The 18,434-nt window shown below is 28.9% G+C and overlaps 1 protein-coding gene across 1 annotated transcript in view; it reads right to left on the bottom strand.

The window, feature by feature from the left end:
* LOC123297355 overlaps positions 1 to 18,434 on the bottom strand; it is a 190,610-nt gene that overhangs the window by 59,593 nt on the left and 112,583 nt on the right. The gene's annotated exons all lie outside the window — the stretch shown is intronic.

The following is an 18,434-nucleotide window of genomic DNA, read 5'->3' on the forward strand; positions in this document are numbered from 1 at the left end:
CCCTCATGGTGGTGAAACTCGAATTCCGAAAAATTGGCTAACGTAATATATCGAAAGATATAAGTCGTTCAATCAAATGAATGTGATTTTTGTAATATTTGGGTCAAAATGACCTTAGAAAATGATTTTTATGACTATCGGAAACTAAAAACTTTTTTGTTTTTTTTGCATTTTTAAAAAGGGGTACCCCTTAAAAAAATCGAAAAAATTCGAAAAACCTATTTTGTCTCCTATTTTCATAAAAACTTGGATTTAAGCTAATTTTGACCCGGCAAAAACGATCCCGTCGCTAAAAAATTGCTCAAATTAATAGTTTTGAAAATAACACCCTCATGGTGGTGAAACTCGAATTCCGAAAAATTGGCTAACGTAATATATCGAAAGATATAAGTCGGGCAATCAAATGAATGTGATTTTTGTAATATTTGGGTCAAAATGACCTTAGAAAATGATTTTTATGACTATCGGAAACTAAAAACTTTGTTGTTTTTTTCGCATTTTTACAAAGGGGTACCCCTTAAAAAAATCGAAAAAATTCGAAAAACCTTTTTTGTCTCCTATTTTCATTAAAACTTGGATTTAAGCTAATTTTGACCAGGCGAAAACGAACCCGTCGCTAAAAAACTGCTCAAATTAATAGTTTTGAAAATATCACCCTCATGGTGGTGAAACTCGAATTCCGAAAAATTGGCTAACGTAATATATCGAAAGATATAAGTCGTTCAATCAAATGAATGTGATTTTTGTAATATTTGGGTCAAAATGACCTTAGAAAATGATTTTTATGACTATCGGAAACTAAAAACTTTTTTGTTTTTTTCGCATTTTTAAAAAGGGGTACCCCTTAAAAAAATCGAAAAAATTCGAAAAACCTATTTTGTCTCCTATTTTCATAAAAACTTGGATTTAAGCTAATTTTGACCAGGCAAAAACGATCCCGTCGCTAAAAAATTGCTCAAATTAATAGTTTTGAAAATATCACCCTCATGGTGGTGAAACTCGAATTCCAAAAACTTGGCTAACGTAATATATCGAAAGATATAAGTCGGGCAATCAAATGAATGTGATTTTCGTAATATTTGGGTCAAAATGACCTTAGAAAATGATTTTTATGACCATCGGAAACTAAAAACTTTTTTGTTTTTTTCGCATTTTTAAAAAGGGGTACCCCTTAAAAAAATCGAAAAAATTCGAAAAACCTATTTTGTCTCCTATTTTCATAAAAACTTGGATTTAAGCTAATTTTGACCCGGCAAAAACGATCCCGTCGCTAAAAAATTGCTCAAATTAATAGTTTTGAAAATAACACCCTCATGGTGGTGAAACTCGAATTCCGAAAAATTGGCTAACGTAATATATCGAAAGATATAAGTCGGGCAATCAAATGAATGTGATTTTTGTAATATTTGGGTCAAAATGACCTTAGAAAATGATTTTTATGACTATCGGAAACTAAAAACTTTGTTGTTTTTTTCGCATTTTTACAAAGGGGTACCCCTTAAAAAAATCGAAAAAATTCGAAAAACCTTTTTTGTCTCCTATTTTCATTAAAACTTGGATTTAAGCTAATTTTGACCAGGCGAAAACGAACCCGTCGCTAAAAAACTGCTCAAATTAATAGTTTTGAAAATATCACCCTCATGGTGGTGAAACTCGAATTCCGAAAAATTGGCTAACGTAATATATCGAAAGATATAAGTCGTTCAATCAAATGAATGTGATTTTTGTAATATTTGGGTCAAAATGACCTTAGAAAATGATTTTTATGACTATCGGAAACTAAAAACTTTTTTGTTTTTTTCGCATTTTTAAAAAGGGGTACCCCTTAAAAAAATCGAAAAAATTCGAAAAACCTATTTTGTCTCCTATTTTCATAAAAACTTGGATTTAAGCTAATTTTGACCAGGCAAAAACGATCCCGTCGCTAAAAAATTGCTCAAATTAATAGTTTTGAAAATATCACCCTCATGGTGGTGAAACTCGAATTCCAAAAACTTGGCTAACGTAATATATCGAAAGATATAAGTCGGGCAATCAAATGAATGTGATTTTCGTAACATTTGGGTCAAAATGACCTTAGAAAATGATTTTTATGACTATCGGAAACTAAAAACTTTTTTGTTTTTTTCGCATTTTTACAAAGGGGTACCCCTTAAAAAAATCGAAAAAATTCGAAAAACCTATTTTGTCTCCTATTTTCATAAAAACTTGGATTTAAGCTAATTTTGACCCGGCAAAAACGACCCCGTCGCTAAAAAATTGCTCAAATTAATAGTTTTGAAAATATCACCCTCATGGTGGTGAAACTCGAATTCCGAAAAATTGGCTAACGTAATATATCGAAAGATATAAGCCGGGCAATCAAATGAATGTGATTTTTGTAATATTTGGGTCAAAATGACCTTAGAAAATGAGTTTTATGACTATCGGAAACTAAAAACTTTTTTGTTTTTTTCGCATTTTTACAAAGGGGTACCCCTTAAAAAAATCGAAAAAATTCGAAAAACCTATTTTGTCTCCTATTTTCATAAAAACTTGAAACTTCGATTTATGCTAAATTAAGATTTATTAATCGCTGATCAAAAAATATAATCAAATAAATTTTAGGTGAAACGAAATTCACCGGCTCAACTATCCAGTACCTAATAAACTTCAGACTGGTCAGCAGATAAAATGGCGAAAGAAAACCAAAATAAAATTGCACTTTCAGTTTTACTGAAAGAAAGATGAAATATTCCTTCGTCTTTCTGTAATGTTTTAATGTCTTCACAACGGTCTCTAAATAAATTATAAACCTTAATGGATAAATCTAAATTCTGTAACACAGTTGAAAATTTTAAAACTTTAGATCATAAATTTCGTATGTCATACTAAAAAAAAAAGCTTTTTTTTTCAATGTTTATATATTTTAGAAAATCATAAAATGACCTAAAATTTAAATAAAAAGCGTTCTGATGCAGATAGAAAATTGACATGAATTTTTATAAATGCCGAAAAATGTTAACACAAGAACACACCGTAGTGAATAAAATATTAACATGAACAAAAGAAAATAAAAAAATATATAAATAAAAGTAACATTTTGTCATACATTTTGAATACTATGACAAATATTCAAAAGATAAAAATTTTATACATTATTTTCTTGAAAAATAGGAATAGAAATTTTTAACAAAAATTTAATGGAATAAAATTTGTCTTCAAAATCATAATGAAAGTCATAAATTGTATGTTTATTTCGCTCAATCGATTCATGAAATTAAATTAACTTGCATGGCTGCTATTTTGTCATTAAGAAGATTCTTTGAAATAAGTAAGCAACTAATTTTCTCTTTCATGCTACAAATGATTTCTGTTTTCGTTGATTCCTAAATAATTATTAAAATTTTAAAAGGAAAACCAAAATGAAAAATCATAATTTTTAATTGAAATTTATTTAAATTTACCTATTTATAAAATATAACTATAAAATATCATTTACAGTTCAAAACCTATCGGTATCTGATGTTTTTTCAATCCATATTTATGGTAGTACTATCGGTAATAGACTTTGCATTCAGAATTCAATGAAAATTGACATAGTTTTCCATTATTATATCATAATTAACCAGTTTTTAGAGACCTTCAGAGAACTGAAAATCTTAACGTCCAGTTTTGTGAAATAAAATAAAATCTGTGATTTCCCATAATATTATAGTAACTTTATATCGAGCGCCGAACGCAACTTTGCCAAAAATCGAAAAATCCGAGAAAATTTTGGAATTTGGTGATTAATACCCTAAAGGACTAGTTTTTTTACAAAACCTTTTCAGAACTTTTTTAAAGTAGATTAAATTTGCTACAATGTGCGCCAAAAATTTTTGCAATATTTCAGACGTTAGTTTGTAATATTTCAGTAGTATTTCCACTCTAGCGGAAAGTAGTTCCACTTACCTCCGACGTAGTCTGCTAGTGTTGTTCAGGGTCAAAATTCATTCAAAACGACATAATATTGCAAAAAATTGCGAAGTCAGAAAAAATGATAAATTTTGAAAAGATTTATCTCGGAAACAATGCGATCTATAGAGACACTTCTAGTCTCACATTGTAGCAAATGGAGAGCGCTCTTAGCTATGTTTCAAGTGCGATTTTAGGGTTCCGCTGCCGAAAAATTTGTCGAAGGTTTTTTAAATTTTGTAAACTTTACTTGTTAACTAACAAGCGTACTAAAAAATAAATGAAAATTAAATTTTGTAAAGGCTATGACTTACAAAATTAAAGAATAATTAACGCGTGAAATATTTGATGCATGCGCAGAACGCGCGTAGAAATCTCTCATCACGCGACTAAAGATTACCAAATGGGTGACGCAAGTGCTGACCGGCTAACCTGAATGTAATATTTATGAACGTATTAGATAAATACAATAACGCAATACAACACCTGCATTTTCACCGTAATATAAAAGTAAAAGTCAAGAGAAAGAGAATGTTTACGAGATAAATGTGAATGAAAGCGTAGATGGGTGACCGAGAGTGTAGAGACTCGTTTGGTAAAAATATGTATACCTTGAAGGTTGAACTACCAAGTCTTTTCAACAGTGAATTTGATGAAACATACATACATGATTTTATATAAATATATTTTTAAGGAACTTCGATCACGGATCACCAAGGGAGAGTATATATTATTCATTTCAATAATAATTTTCCAATTTAAAAGCTATTCAATAGTCAAAAAATTGTTTAACTTTCAAGCTTTTGCATTTGGTCCATGATAAGTTTTAATTTGTTATGATCGGGTATGTCAATAAACTTGGACAATTCGCTTAGGTTTCATTAGGAAACATTATTTAATATGTATACACGTATTGTGTACATTTTAAATTTATACGTTACATTATATATGTGTTTGTCCACTGAGGAAGTGAGAAGTAAGATACTCTTAGTACATTGTGTGTAAAAGTGGCAATATATAGGCGCACATCTTTCGCAGACATTAAAGTTGACCAAAGTTTTCAGCTCACTCTATTTCATACATGTTAATAGATGATGAATACTTTAAATTAGAAAAATGGTGTTGATTAAAAAGGTAACATTTTTTGTTCGAAACATTTTTCCGAAAACCGTACAGTTAAGACAAAAACGGACTGAAAATTTTTACCCAAAAAATTGTTTCTTCGTATGTCCTCTGCGAAATCTAGCCACTCTTCGAAAAGAATTTCCAATAAAAGTGCTCTGTTTTTCTATAAAGATCATTTTTGTTCAAAATGAATGAAGAAATACGCAAAAAGTTATGATATGTCGTTTTTTATAGGATTGTATGGGTTATTTTTGCTATGACTTACTGTCTAAGTTATTTGGTTTACAAAAATAGTTTGCGTTTTTTTTAAAGAACAACTTTCCAAATTTAAAGTGTTCCTCTTATGTTTGCCAGTTATGAATTAGGTGAGAATTGTGCCGGAAAACTTAGAACGAATTCAATACCCGTGTGCCTTTGAAATTAACATATTTCAATTGAAACGTTTTCCTCGATTAAACTTATTTTTAGATTTACAAACTTCTTAACTTAAAAAAACATCCTGTATATGGTAGCGATTTTCCAAATTTTTTTTCTTAACCGGTAGTTGACGTCGTGATTGTTCTACCTTAAAAGAAGATGGAAGGTAGATTTCAGTGGGGGGTAGGTGATAATGATGCATATAGACTCATATCCGCTTTTCCGTTCAAACACATATACACACACAAATATTATGAAAGATAAAAAAAGGAGTTTTCTCTCTGTGTATACATAAGTTGGTGGTAAAAAGGATCATGAATGAAGCTTTGAATAGCTCAACAACCTGTTAACTTCTCGCCTGGGTAGCATTACATAACAGTACCAATACAGAAAAAGAGAAAAAAAAATTCTTTTACCCTCATTCAACATTTTTTTAAGTCCCTTATGTACTGTATAATAAGGATACAAATCACATAATACCTAATAGTGAACCAAAAATATATACATATATACATGTATATAAGGGGGAGGGGCTGTTGTACCACGAAACAAAATCTGGGCACGTTTATGAGTTTTGAAAGATTTTTTTATAATGTACAAATTGAAACTCTAAGTATATGGCACTGTGACTTCTGCCCCATGTGTATTTTTTGAAGATTTAAATAATAAACAGCTATCGATAAAAGCAGGAGTGTCATGATGTCATAAGGTATCACAGATCACGCTTACCACTTTTACCGGACTCTCTTTTCAACATGTTTTACATTACACATAATATTTAAAGGTAAACATCTTATACCGGCATCAAATTCGCTCTTAGTTTTCAGTTTCAATGAAAATATCACTCTGATTCATAGCTGACAAACATAAGATGAATTAAGAAGTTGTTCTTTACAAATACGAAAACAATTTTTAGTAAACCTAAATTGTTTGTAAATGGATTTAGGAAAAATCTCGCTTTTTATACGATTGTTCATTCGATGTGAATGAAAATGGTCTTTATGGAAAAAAAAACCACTTCTATTGGAAAATATTTTTCAAAAAGTGCCTAGATTTCGTAGAGACAATTATACGAAATAACAATTTTGATACGATTAATACGAAAAATTTTGGGTAAAACTTTTCAGTCCGTTTTTGCCTAGACGGTGCTGTTTCCATAAAAATGTTTTGAACAAAAAATGTTGCTTTTTAATCAATAATAACTTTCTAATTTAAAATGTTCATCTATCGATTATCAGTTATGGAGTAAACTGAGCTTTTCATTGAGCTTGAAAAACTAGGCCAAATATAATGTTTGCGTAAGATGTGCGCCTATATACTCAACATGCCTCGCTTGAAGAATTTTTATTGATTGTAGTTTTTTTCTCTTTAATTCAGTAACAGTTTTAACTGATAGTAATGATTCGGGATCGATCAACTATTTTTTCCATGTATCTTTATAAGATAACCCATAGTTGTAAAATTTTGTGTGTTTTATCAATAACCTTGTATCTGTGGTACATTCTGGTAGTTGATTCAACGTACATGACTTTGCGTCTTTGCACAATTTAATAAAATATTTAATGTTTTGTAAAGGAAATATGCCATAGCATTTTTTCAATAAGCAAAAATTTGTACAGAATATGGCATAAAACAAAAAACACGCAATAGCCCTGTAAATTGAATTTTATTTGAATATAATTGTAAATGAATCAGCCATCTCGGTTGTTTGCCTTCTATTAAATAAAGTTTGCCTTCATAAATTTACGATCGTATAGAGATATTGATATATTTTGAGAAACTATATTTGAGTGATTCAAGGTAAAATGTATCCCTGGCATTACACTTTACCTATACACTAGTGCCTTGAATTTAATATATATAGGTAAAATATTATATAAAACCCTGCGTATATACATTTCGCTACCTTTTTAAACGTTTGTGTTTATTTATTTAAATATGTATATAGAATGTTTCCAATTTCACTATTATAACCGAAGAAAAAACAATTGGTACGATCTTCGTATGGCAGCGAGCTAAAAACCCACTAACTTTAATATTTATTACGTATAAAGTAGGGCTTAATCTCTTGAAAGTCTTACAACCGCACTCTTCTCGAGGTATAAGATTCTGGAAAAACTGGTGGTATAATAGTTTAGTTTTATAACAATTTCAAAAAAATATCGTATCTTTTATCGTAGAAGACATGCTTTTCTAGTACAAAATCAATCAATCAAAAAGTGCTTTTACCCATTTTCACCACTATATTATCAGTCAAAAAATGTGTTACGTGAGCCGTAACTTCGTTAAAATTTCATAATTCAAATCACCGAAACGAAATACATACTAAAACAATCCACGCTCTAGCGTCTCCATGCGGGCTGAACGGTGGCCTAATGTGAAAACTGAAATGAAAGCTTAATACTACGCTCTCCCACCTATATGAAAATCGCTTCACAATCAATAGTTGCTTAATCCAGTTGTCAAATAAATACAATTCGTTAAAGAACACAAATAGACAAACACTTTAAAATGAGTGCTTTTATAGTTTAAATTATGGTATGGGCGGGCTTAAAAATCGGCTAAAAGCTATCAGCAAAATGTAGCGTAAACGATTGACATACCGTATATAGATTTAAATAAAAAAGAACACTTCTATATCTATATAAATTGTATATATGTGTTTAAAATTTACCCCTTAAACAGAGAAGTCTTAACAATTTAAGTGAATATAAATAAAATGGAAATTCGAAACTAAATGCATTATTAAATAGATAAATATGTCAACGTTGAATGTTGTTTTCACAAGTGATTTCAATTTGACTTTACTCTTTTATTAAAAAAAAAAGCTCGAAATAAAACTTTTATAATTTTAGGTTAAAGCAATATTTAGAAGTGAATACATAATACTAGCATTTAAAGTGATTTTATTTAATATAAAATATAAAACTCCAACCAATATTTGACAGTTCAAACTGCTAAACTTAATAATAACAATTAATCTTGTTTTACAAGTGGAAAAATCATTTAAGGTTTTAACTCTAATTTAAATAGTATATCTTTAATTTCCACCGACTATGGAGAAATCTATGTAAACATGTCATCCATCTACTGTTTTACCATAAAGCAATGTTAAATATTTTGGCTTTTGATATCATTTATTTTTTATTGAAATAATCGGGCAACCACCCCCTTAAATTTCAGAATTAAATTAGTACAACTTTATATAAAAAAAATCAACTTTTTATTTAAAACTGCCTTGGTGTCCGTCCGTACATCCTTAATCAATTTTTATTAAAATTAACATATAGAATCTTTTGTCGGAGTAAATAAATATTTCCTATATACTTCCACTATAATTTTATTAACAATATTTCCATATTCAGAAGATTATGGATAATAAAATCAGTATCGACAAATAGGTTATATAAATACATGATACAACTAAATTCAGACATTGAGGGTACATATGATATCTTCCTTAATATAAAAAGGCTACGTACACATATAGGAGTGTTGCCTAGACCGGCCCATCGTTCAGTAGGACCTACATTAGTTTTTTGTTTGTTTGTTTGTTTGTTACGCTTTCACGCTAAAACTAGCGAATGGCTTTTAATGAAACTGTACAGGAAGTATAGCTTATACTTCAGAATAACACATGAGATATAATTTATAAAGATATATTAATAAAAAAAATAAAAATAAAAACTAATTTAATTTGACATTTGACGTTACCATAAATTACAGATTTCTGTAAAAATTGTCAATATCAAATATTTCACGGCTATCTTCTCTGACAGACTCAATGAATAATAACTATTATATATTTAAAAAAAATAGAAAACCATACATTAATTTAACCTGTGTAAAACAATCCTTACCATTGTTTCGAGTGTTATAGAAAGCGGATAAGCGAGAGCAATTTTAATCAATCTTTACATTTAAACACAGCAAAGCGGGTGGGTATCACTCTAGTTATTCCATAATTGATCAATAGAGAACCAAAATATTTTAAATTCACTTGAATTCAACGAAGCTGAAGGGTCTTACTATTTTTAATTAGCTATACTGCATTCAGAAATAAATTTATACAAATTACAAATTAAAATGTTTTTTAACACGTGTATTATTTGACGCAAGAGCAGAACGTGTTGCAAATCGCTCATCACAAGCTTAAAGATTATCCAACCATTGACGCGAGTTCTGACGGGTAAACCTCTGCATGCTCCTATTTCACGGTATAGCCAACCTTAGCAACCTTCCCAAACATACCTTGTACAATTTATAGAACATATGTATGTACCAATGTTATTACTAGAAGTAAGTATATCTATCTATCCTATACACGTGTATTTTATGAAGAGATAATAAAACTTAATGCCATCATTTTCTTTAGATTACCTATACCTTACGTAGTTTTCATGTTATAAAATTTTCAAAAGACAATTTTTATGCATTTATTATTTTTATTTTGATAAATCAATGTATCCAATATGTATCTCTTTTATTGCTTAGATAAATTTTCAAATATATTCTGGGTCTTACAATTAGCATTACAATAGAGTCTGCATAAGCGGAAGCGTTCAGTAACCGTAAACCTTTTTGTCTGCCCATATTTTTCGCACAGTTCTTCGCCAATCACTCAAAAATAACATTTATATATATAATATGATTCAAACACAGTCTCGCTCAAATACACACATGCCAATGCTCTTTTTAAATTATTTTCCATACAATTCGAGTACAATCGAAACAAATTCAGTAATCAGGACACTCCTGGTTTTTATTGAGTGTCGATTATCGAGATTCTACTGTAGTTCGATTATAGCATAATTCAAAAACACTCACTATTTTTATTATAATCTAAAATTCCTCGAGTTTATTCTTGAGAAAATTGGATTTGATATTAACCTTAATCTTTATTTTCTAATTTAAATAAATTTTCACGAATGGAGAACCGTATAGTTATAAATAACTACAGCCAGGCTTAAAAAACTGTAATATCTTCAACAAAATAAACTGGTCACAACGAATTATTTTAAAAACTTAATATAGTTTTTGGGATATCATCCAGGACTAGTTGCTCGTTTGAACTTAATAACAAGAATTTTATAAATTATATACAATTTGTGTCAAAATACCGGAGTGGATAATTTCTAGCTCCGCAAGAGGATACTAAAATAAAAATCCGACAATGAGAAATTTTTTTCTCAATTTTATACTAATTGAAAAAATAAATATTAGTTTTGCAGAAAATCAGAAGCTTTTTACTATGCTTTATAAACTATCAAAATTTTGAGTTTCTTTTAATAAACAGAAAACTTTAAAATTTTTGTTTTTCTACTCTAAGCTTGCCTTTTCCAAAACCCAAATGTTTACTCACCGCCTTTGAAGAAAAAAATTCGTAACCGCAGACTTCAATCTATAAATGGTGATACATTATCCTGACGATGGAACGTTATCTGTTTTTCATTATGGATTTTCGGATCGAAAATAAGAACTTATTCTTGGAAGATCAAATACTGGGAAGTTAATATTCAGATGCAAATTTTTTTTTCGTAAAAGATCATCTTACTATTCGCAAGAGATTTTAATAGAATTATAATTAATATTTTTTATAATTGAAAGTTATTTATTTTTAATGAAACCCGTAGTTGGTGTGTTGTAAAATTTTTAATAAGGGGTTCGTCAACTTTTGTTGAGATAAATCTCACTAAAAAATTCGATAAACAAGTAAAAATAGTCGAGATCTCATTGATAGACATCCATGGATATGGACAGATATTGGTAATAGTAAAGTCATTATAAAATATCTTAAAAAGCACCCCACGCTTCTTTACGATAAAATAATTTTTTTGAATTTATAGAAATTATTTTCTACCTTTTAGTTTAGCTAGTTACAAAAGCGTGTTTTTTAGTTTTTTAAACTTTTATTTATTTTATGTTTTTTAGTTCTTCTATAAAAAATTCAATATAAATATGGTAGGAGCGCAAATAAATATCTATATTTTCAGATATGAAAATCGTGAATTCTGAAAATCCCGATCAGATTTATCTAATAAACTTATTAAATTAAGCATCCTAACATACTAACATACTTACATACAAACATACTAACATACATATGAAGCTAATAAAAGCGTGGTAAAAATCACCCCTGGCGACTAGCTCAGGCTCTTCCGGCCGGCGATATATTACTACAGTATTCTATTCCGCGGAAAACTTTTACTTTTGTAATGTGCCTTAAACTTGTCCTTCGAACAAGATATTGGAATGAAGTATGTATCCCAAGTCCATTGGAAAACATTCTTTAAATTATAAGATAATTATGTACCACAGAGTATAAAAAAAAACCTCAGTATCATTTCAGTATCTATAATTGGTCGCTTTTAATCAAGCCTCATCATAACAGGACTCCTGTTGAAATTAAAATTTAAAATCTGTATATTACTTATCTTCGTTTTGTAAATATTACAGCTCCTTTTAAGAAAGTCAAAACAGCAGATTCAGACTTCGACAAAAAGCATTAATTCGCACAACTGATGTACTTTTTATAATATACAATTCTAATTTAATCAATACGTGTACGAGAAATATGCTACATATATGTAAGAGATGTACCCGTCTAATATAATATATTGTTTATGACAATGAAGAACAATTGTAGAATATTGATCACAAGAAATAACGTAGAGAAATGGCCATTGCAGTGAAAGCCATTATTGATGTCACCTATACGGGATGTACGTAGTACAAGCGCCAATTCAAGTTTAAACTTGTGGTTGAAATTAGTTGTATCTTATTTTCAACTTTGATGTTGAATTTTGTTCTTACATATAACTTCTTGAAAACGAAAAACAAGAATAAATTTTTACGATTTCTGCTTTCGATTTCGAAATATCGAAAGCCAATCATAAACAAAATTTTCAATTTTAGATATTTTGAAAATTACTTCAGATATCGAAAAATTTTATTTTGCTTTTCGTCTTGTTAGTGTCGTCAAGTAACAAAAAATAACAAAATTAACCATCAAAATTGAAAATACATATATTTTTTTTAAATTTGTGTCCCCACTACCGTGCTCATACATCCTAAATTAATCGGAGACAACGTGTTTTTTTTTTTTTCAATAATTTATCCAAGTTTGAATTTTAATTTAAAGGTCTAGGTCTTTTTAAGTAACCGACTTTGCTCATTTAAAAACTTGATCTTCCAAAATACCAAAAGTACGGGTACATAAACGTATAAATATCGCATAGTAATTTTTGATGTCTATTAATTTTTTCAAAATTTCTCGATTTCTTAAGGAGAATAAACTAAAATTTAGATATTCAGTAGGCGATCAAGGAACATTGGAAGAAAATTTATCAAATCAGCCCAACACCAAAAACTAAATTGTTTCATAGATAATTTGCTTATATAAAAAATGGCCTCTATGTAAAAAACACATTAAAAATATATAATGAATTTAGAATAAAGGAATTAGATTATTTAAAAAAAATCTTTTAAGTAAAAAATTATTTATTGAATTTATTGAATTGTAATATTATTTCTTTTGATCATTTTTTAATATTATCTGTGTTAGCTAGTAGCCACTAAACCATAAACTGCTTGTTAACTTGTATTATATGAAATCCTTTTGTTAACTGAAAAAACATTTTTCCATGGGAAACAATTTTATTTTGTATAATGTTGAAGAACATTCATACCTGATTTACCGTCAATTATTTACACGCGGAAAAATTTGTTTAATGACTTTTTTACATTTTGAAGCAAAATAAATGAAATGCTTTAGCTATTTTAATAAACAAACGAGGGCAAGAGGAGACTACTTGAGCCATAAGTGAAATTTACAAAATTTAAAAAACTTAATATATATATAACTTTTATATATATATATATATATATATATATATATATATATATATATATATATATATATATATATATATATATATATATATATATATATATATATATTTATTTATTTATTTATTTATTTATATATATTTTTTTTTCTATATTAATTTTCCTCGTGGGTTGCCAAAATCCAAAACTAGACAAAATAATTCTGTGCGATATGGAGAAGTTACTGATATTCTATGAAAGTGTTTTTGCAATCCCAAGTATCACATCGAAACTTTGAATCATAAACCATAGAATTCAGTAAAACACAGAAGGTAAAAAAAAGTTACGTATTTGATCAGATGAATTTTTACATGCATGTGATTATAGATATTATTGAATCTTTTCGGAGAAAGAGAGAGAAACAAACATTTTAATTTTATTAAGATGGTATGAATTAAAACGAAAATTTTATAATCTTTTCGCTGTAGTTAAAAATTATTCCATCACAACTACTTAGGGTAGAGCAGTACCAAGTCCAGTTAATAATATTATTTCAAAAAAAATAATCTACCAGGGGTCGTTCAAAATCATGGCCACATATACTCGAGGCAGATTCAGCAAATACGTTCGAAATTTGGGTTGATAACGAACATCCTACAGAGTGACACAAGATTGTGGCTAAATGAGATAAATTATTTAAAATACCTACTCACAGTGAAAAAGATTTGAGTAGGTACAATAAATTGTGGTAGGACGTAAAAACATTCAAAATTTGTTTCAAATTTTTATAAAATATTGTTTTTCCAATTCTTTTAATGTATAAAAATTCTTTTATGGTATAAGTATTACATAACATTGAACAAAATGCATTGAAACTTAATTCACATATTCCCTTGAATTGCAATTGTCTCTCAATACATATTTCAGATTGATAGTAAATTGGGCATCTTTTTCGGTTTTCGAGAATCATAAGTTTAAGTTTCAACTCCCTTTCTTTAAACTTTCAACCTTTCGGGTAAACAATAATGTTTATGGAAAAATGGGTCAAACAAAACGTTGTTTAGCTTCTGTGATATGGTCGTGAACTAGTATTTTCAAAGTGTGTAAAGAAAACATGTATTCATTTGAATTGCGAAATTTGACATGTATTCATGTGTTCATTTGAAGTGCGAAGTTCAGTACTTAGTAGACTTTTTTTTTAAATACCTCATTTAAGGAGTTTTTCGGTTTAAAAAGTTTCTACTAAGAAAACCGGAATATTCATAAAAAAAAAAAACTTTAAAAGAAGCGACAAAAAGTGAAATCAAAATTAAAATCGGCCAAGAAATACAGATAATATAGCATTTTAAACTACTAATTAGACAGAGAGATGGGATGTATTATTTGACGTCATATACAATGACTGCCATAGCAACTCCATGCTTAATTCTGTTTTGTTAGAAAGAGATAAAAATATATTTTTTCGCGTGTAGCTTGTTTGCATGTATGTATGTATGTATATATGTATATTTGTTAGTAAATATCTTTATTATTACCCGACTGTCAAGTAGTGGTTATGTTTTTCGCGCGTTTCTTGTATGTATGTATGTATATTTGTTTGTAAATGTCTTTATTACCTCGTATCTTCCAAACGGCACAAAGGGTTACAACATTTGAGATATCAGTATATTTGTCTCAAAACTCAAATGTTGGTGAAATAGTAATACGTTAATCAAAAAAAATAGCAACACCTATCGAGTAGGGTATCAAAATATAAGAAATTAAAAGGGGACTAAAAAAATATATATAAGTTACATGTTTAAGTTGAATAAGGAATAATAAATTGATTTACAAGTTTTAATATAGTTTAATAAGAGGGTGTTTATAGTACTTAAAAAATAAAAAATCCGACTACGTTAAATAAAATCTGAAAAGAAAGAAACAAGTCGGGGCCCATTAAGATCTAGACTTACTCAAATGTTCCAAATAATGGACTATTTAAGTCGCTATTTAAACAATTACTGACTTGTTTCTTTCTTTTCAGATTTTATTTAGCGCAGTCGGGGTTTTATTTTTTTAATTATTTATTTTATTATCTTGGATGTTTTAAAGTTATTCCAAACGAAAATTTTCACTCGCTCGTTTTTATTTTTGCAATGGCAATCTTTGATTTTTATTTTTGCCTTAAATGTAATTAATCTGTGGGAACGTCGTAATTAATTGGTACCACAATTTTTAGAGTCGATTAAATTGTTGGTGCTTTATTTACTTTCTATCCTGCTTATTGTTATAGAATGCATATCGTTTGAGCTTTTCATCACTTTTGCTTATGTGGGACCATATAGTATCGAATTGATACCTGTAATGTATAGTTGACTAAAATATTCGTCATATACAACATATAATATTATATTTTAAGTTAGCCATTTCAAATAGGAGATATATTGTCCCAATAGACATTTTATTTATCTGCATAATTTGAAATATCAACAAATTTCACTCGATAACAGTTTATGTCATCCTTTCACTTTATTTATCTAATATAAAGAGTATTTTGAGATATTCACTAAACATTGAATGAATTTTGATTAATCAATAATGAATATCGAGAACGGGTCATAGTTCAGCCCGTATTCGAACCGTATTATTCTAGTAAACTCTGTCGTGAATTCTTATATAGTTTTGTATACAGTTTGAAAAACAACTTTTCTAGGAGATTGGGGGATATTTAAATTATCTCTTAATTTATGTAAAAATATGTAAAACTGTCTTTGATGTTTTTCAGAGAATCCCTTAAATTAAAGGTTTGAACGTTTATTGCCTTCGCATATGTTCTTTTTGAATATTAAATGAAGTTGCATGTATTTAACGTGTTTTCTTTTACTAATTTAAGGGTCTTAACTCTGAAACTGATGATTTTAGATATTTCCCCCATTTGGACGTTTGAGGAACATGACAATATCGTACTGTATCTCGAGTTTAAAGTAATTTTAACAAAATTCCAAATCTGCAAAATTAGCGGGGCACCTTTAGTAGAAATAAAAAATATAAAAATCTTTCTTAATTTGTTTTCAAAGTCAGCAAAATCTAACCGATTTTGAAGACAAAAATTGTTAAATTTTTTTAATTGAAACCAACTTTGAAATTAAAAGTTGTTTTTTATCTCCACCATTACCACAAATTAAATACCAACACTTTCATGTAAACGCAGTCAGCTTTTTGCATTCGATTTCTCTCCAGTTCATTACATTTTCGAAAAAATGTTAACAATTAAATTTTAAAAAGAACAACTATCCAGTCTCACAATTTCCTTACGATTTTCAATTTCCAAGCATTTTGAGTTACGAAGTCAATAATTATAGTACTTCGAAAGTCAAAGATTAAAGGTTATAATAGGAAGAAAATCTTTTATTTATATTTTTCCCAAAAAATATTTTTTAGTTTTGTTAAAAAAGTATTCATCTGGAGAGATTTAATTGAGAACAAGGTATAGCTCAAAGATGTAAATATTAAACGTTTTGGATTTTAAATTTTGTGATAAAAATAACCTTTACCTTGATATTTTTTATTAAAATAAATACTGTTTTCCCAGATATTTTTTTTCAACGTGAACAAATATGCTTAATTTATTTATGGTAACATATGCACTTGTGACCTTGTTTGATATTGTCAATATTATTCATTATAGATTAAAATTATTTATAAAACATGTCAATTAAAATACCAAGAAACTGCAGTATGGTACATGGCGATTTTAACAAGCTAACACTATTGGCAAGATTTGGGCTTAGAATTTTAATTGGTTCCGACGGTAAAGTTGTTATTATCCTGGGAGAATACTAGGAGAATTACCAAATAGCAATAGTACCTAGTAAATATACAAATAAGTCATAGTAAGTATGGTAAGTTTTAAAAAAATTATTCCACTGTTGAAATTATTCGCATAAGGTTGATAGATCGTCTGAATTTTAATTAATCTGAAAAATATTGGACCGATTCAACCTTCAATAAGGTGCACAAAATTAGACTCGTTGCCACGGAAGTTTAGGAGTAAACTATTTTGAGAGTTCTTCAGATGTTTGCAAATTAATAAAAAACATTTACCAATTTGGGAAGAAAGAGGATAAATACTGAAAATTCGATAACTGTGCAATTTTAGCCCAACAAAAATTTTGTTTTTATGTTATTACAAATATTTAGTGCTTTGATTGAACCCCCCCCCCCCAGCATATTTCCGTATCCACTCTCCTCCCCATTGATAAAACAGATATTTTAAAGAATTTCCTGTGAGATACTATCCATTCCTCTCAGCAGAGCCTTCTTTAATTCTCCAAGATTATCTACAGCAGGGTCTCTCTGCCCAGCACGCCTTTTCAGTTCATCGTAGATGGTCTATTGGTCTCTGGTATGGACTGAACAATAGAGCTTGCAACAAAACTTCATTCAGACAATTTCTGACCCATGTTTCAGTGTGCTGTATTAAAGTATTCGCCCACAAATTCCGCAAAGTGCATTATTTGTTTCTTCAAAATATTGACAGTACACGCCACGACCACTTATGGTGTCTCATTCCATGATAACAAGCTAGTACTTGTACTCAAACTTACTGTAGCTCAAAACATTATTGAGTTTTGGAGGTATCAACAATTTTTTGGCATTTTGCACAATATGTACCCCTCTCCATCGCGTTGTCACATTTAAAAATTGAACTTTGCCTCATTGTTGAGCAGTCCACAATCATTTTTCTAACACTGACATTTTTTATGTTTTTCAGCGTATATTGCACCTCAACTGACGAAGTTTGCAGATTTCGTTGGGTAGTAAATTTTGACCACAAACTGGTTTTCTATTACCACTACTAGTCTAAAAGTTACGGAAAATGTTTTCGGTCTTGGGTCATTGTGAAGCAAATTTCCAATTTCTGTAAACAGTAGGCTTTGGTTTTTTTAATAGCAATGCTCACGTATCTAGAAAAATATTCTTTCCCGAAAAAATTGTCATGATTATAACGTTATTAACCAAAATAAAAGTATTTATAGGAACTAAAAGCTTCAAAGTCACCTTCGAATTATATCCTCTATATCAATTTATTCATTGAATTCAATAATTTTGGAATAGTCTATAGTATACACATGGATAATGATGAACCA

The sequence above is a fragment of the Chrysoperla carnea genome, chromosome 4, assembly GCF_905475395.1.
Source record: "Chrysoperla carnea chromosome 4, inChrCarn1.1, whole genome shotgun sequence".
Lineage (NCBI taxonomy): Eukaryota > Metazoa > Arthropoda > Insecta > Neuroptera > Chrysopidae > Chrysoperla > Chrysoperla carnea.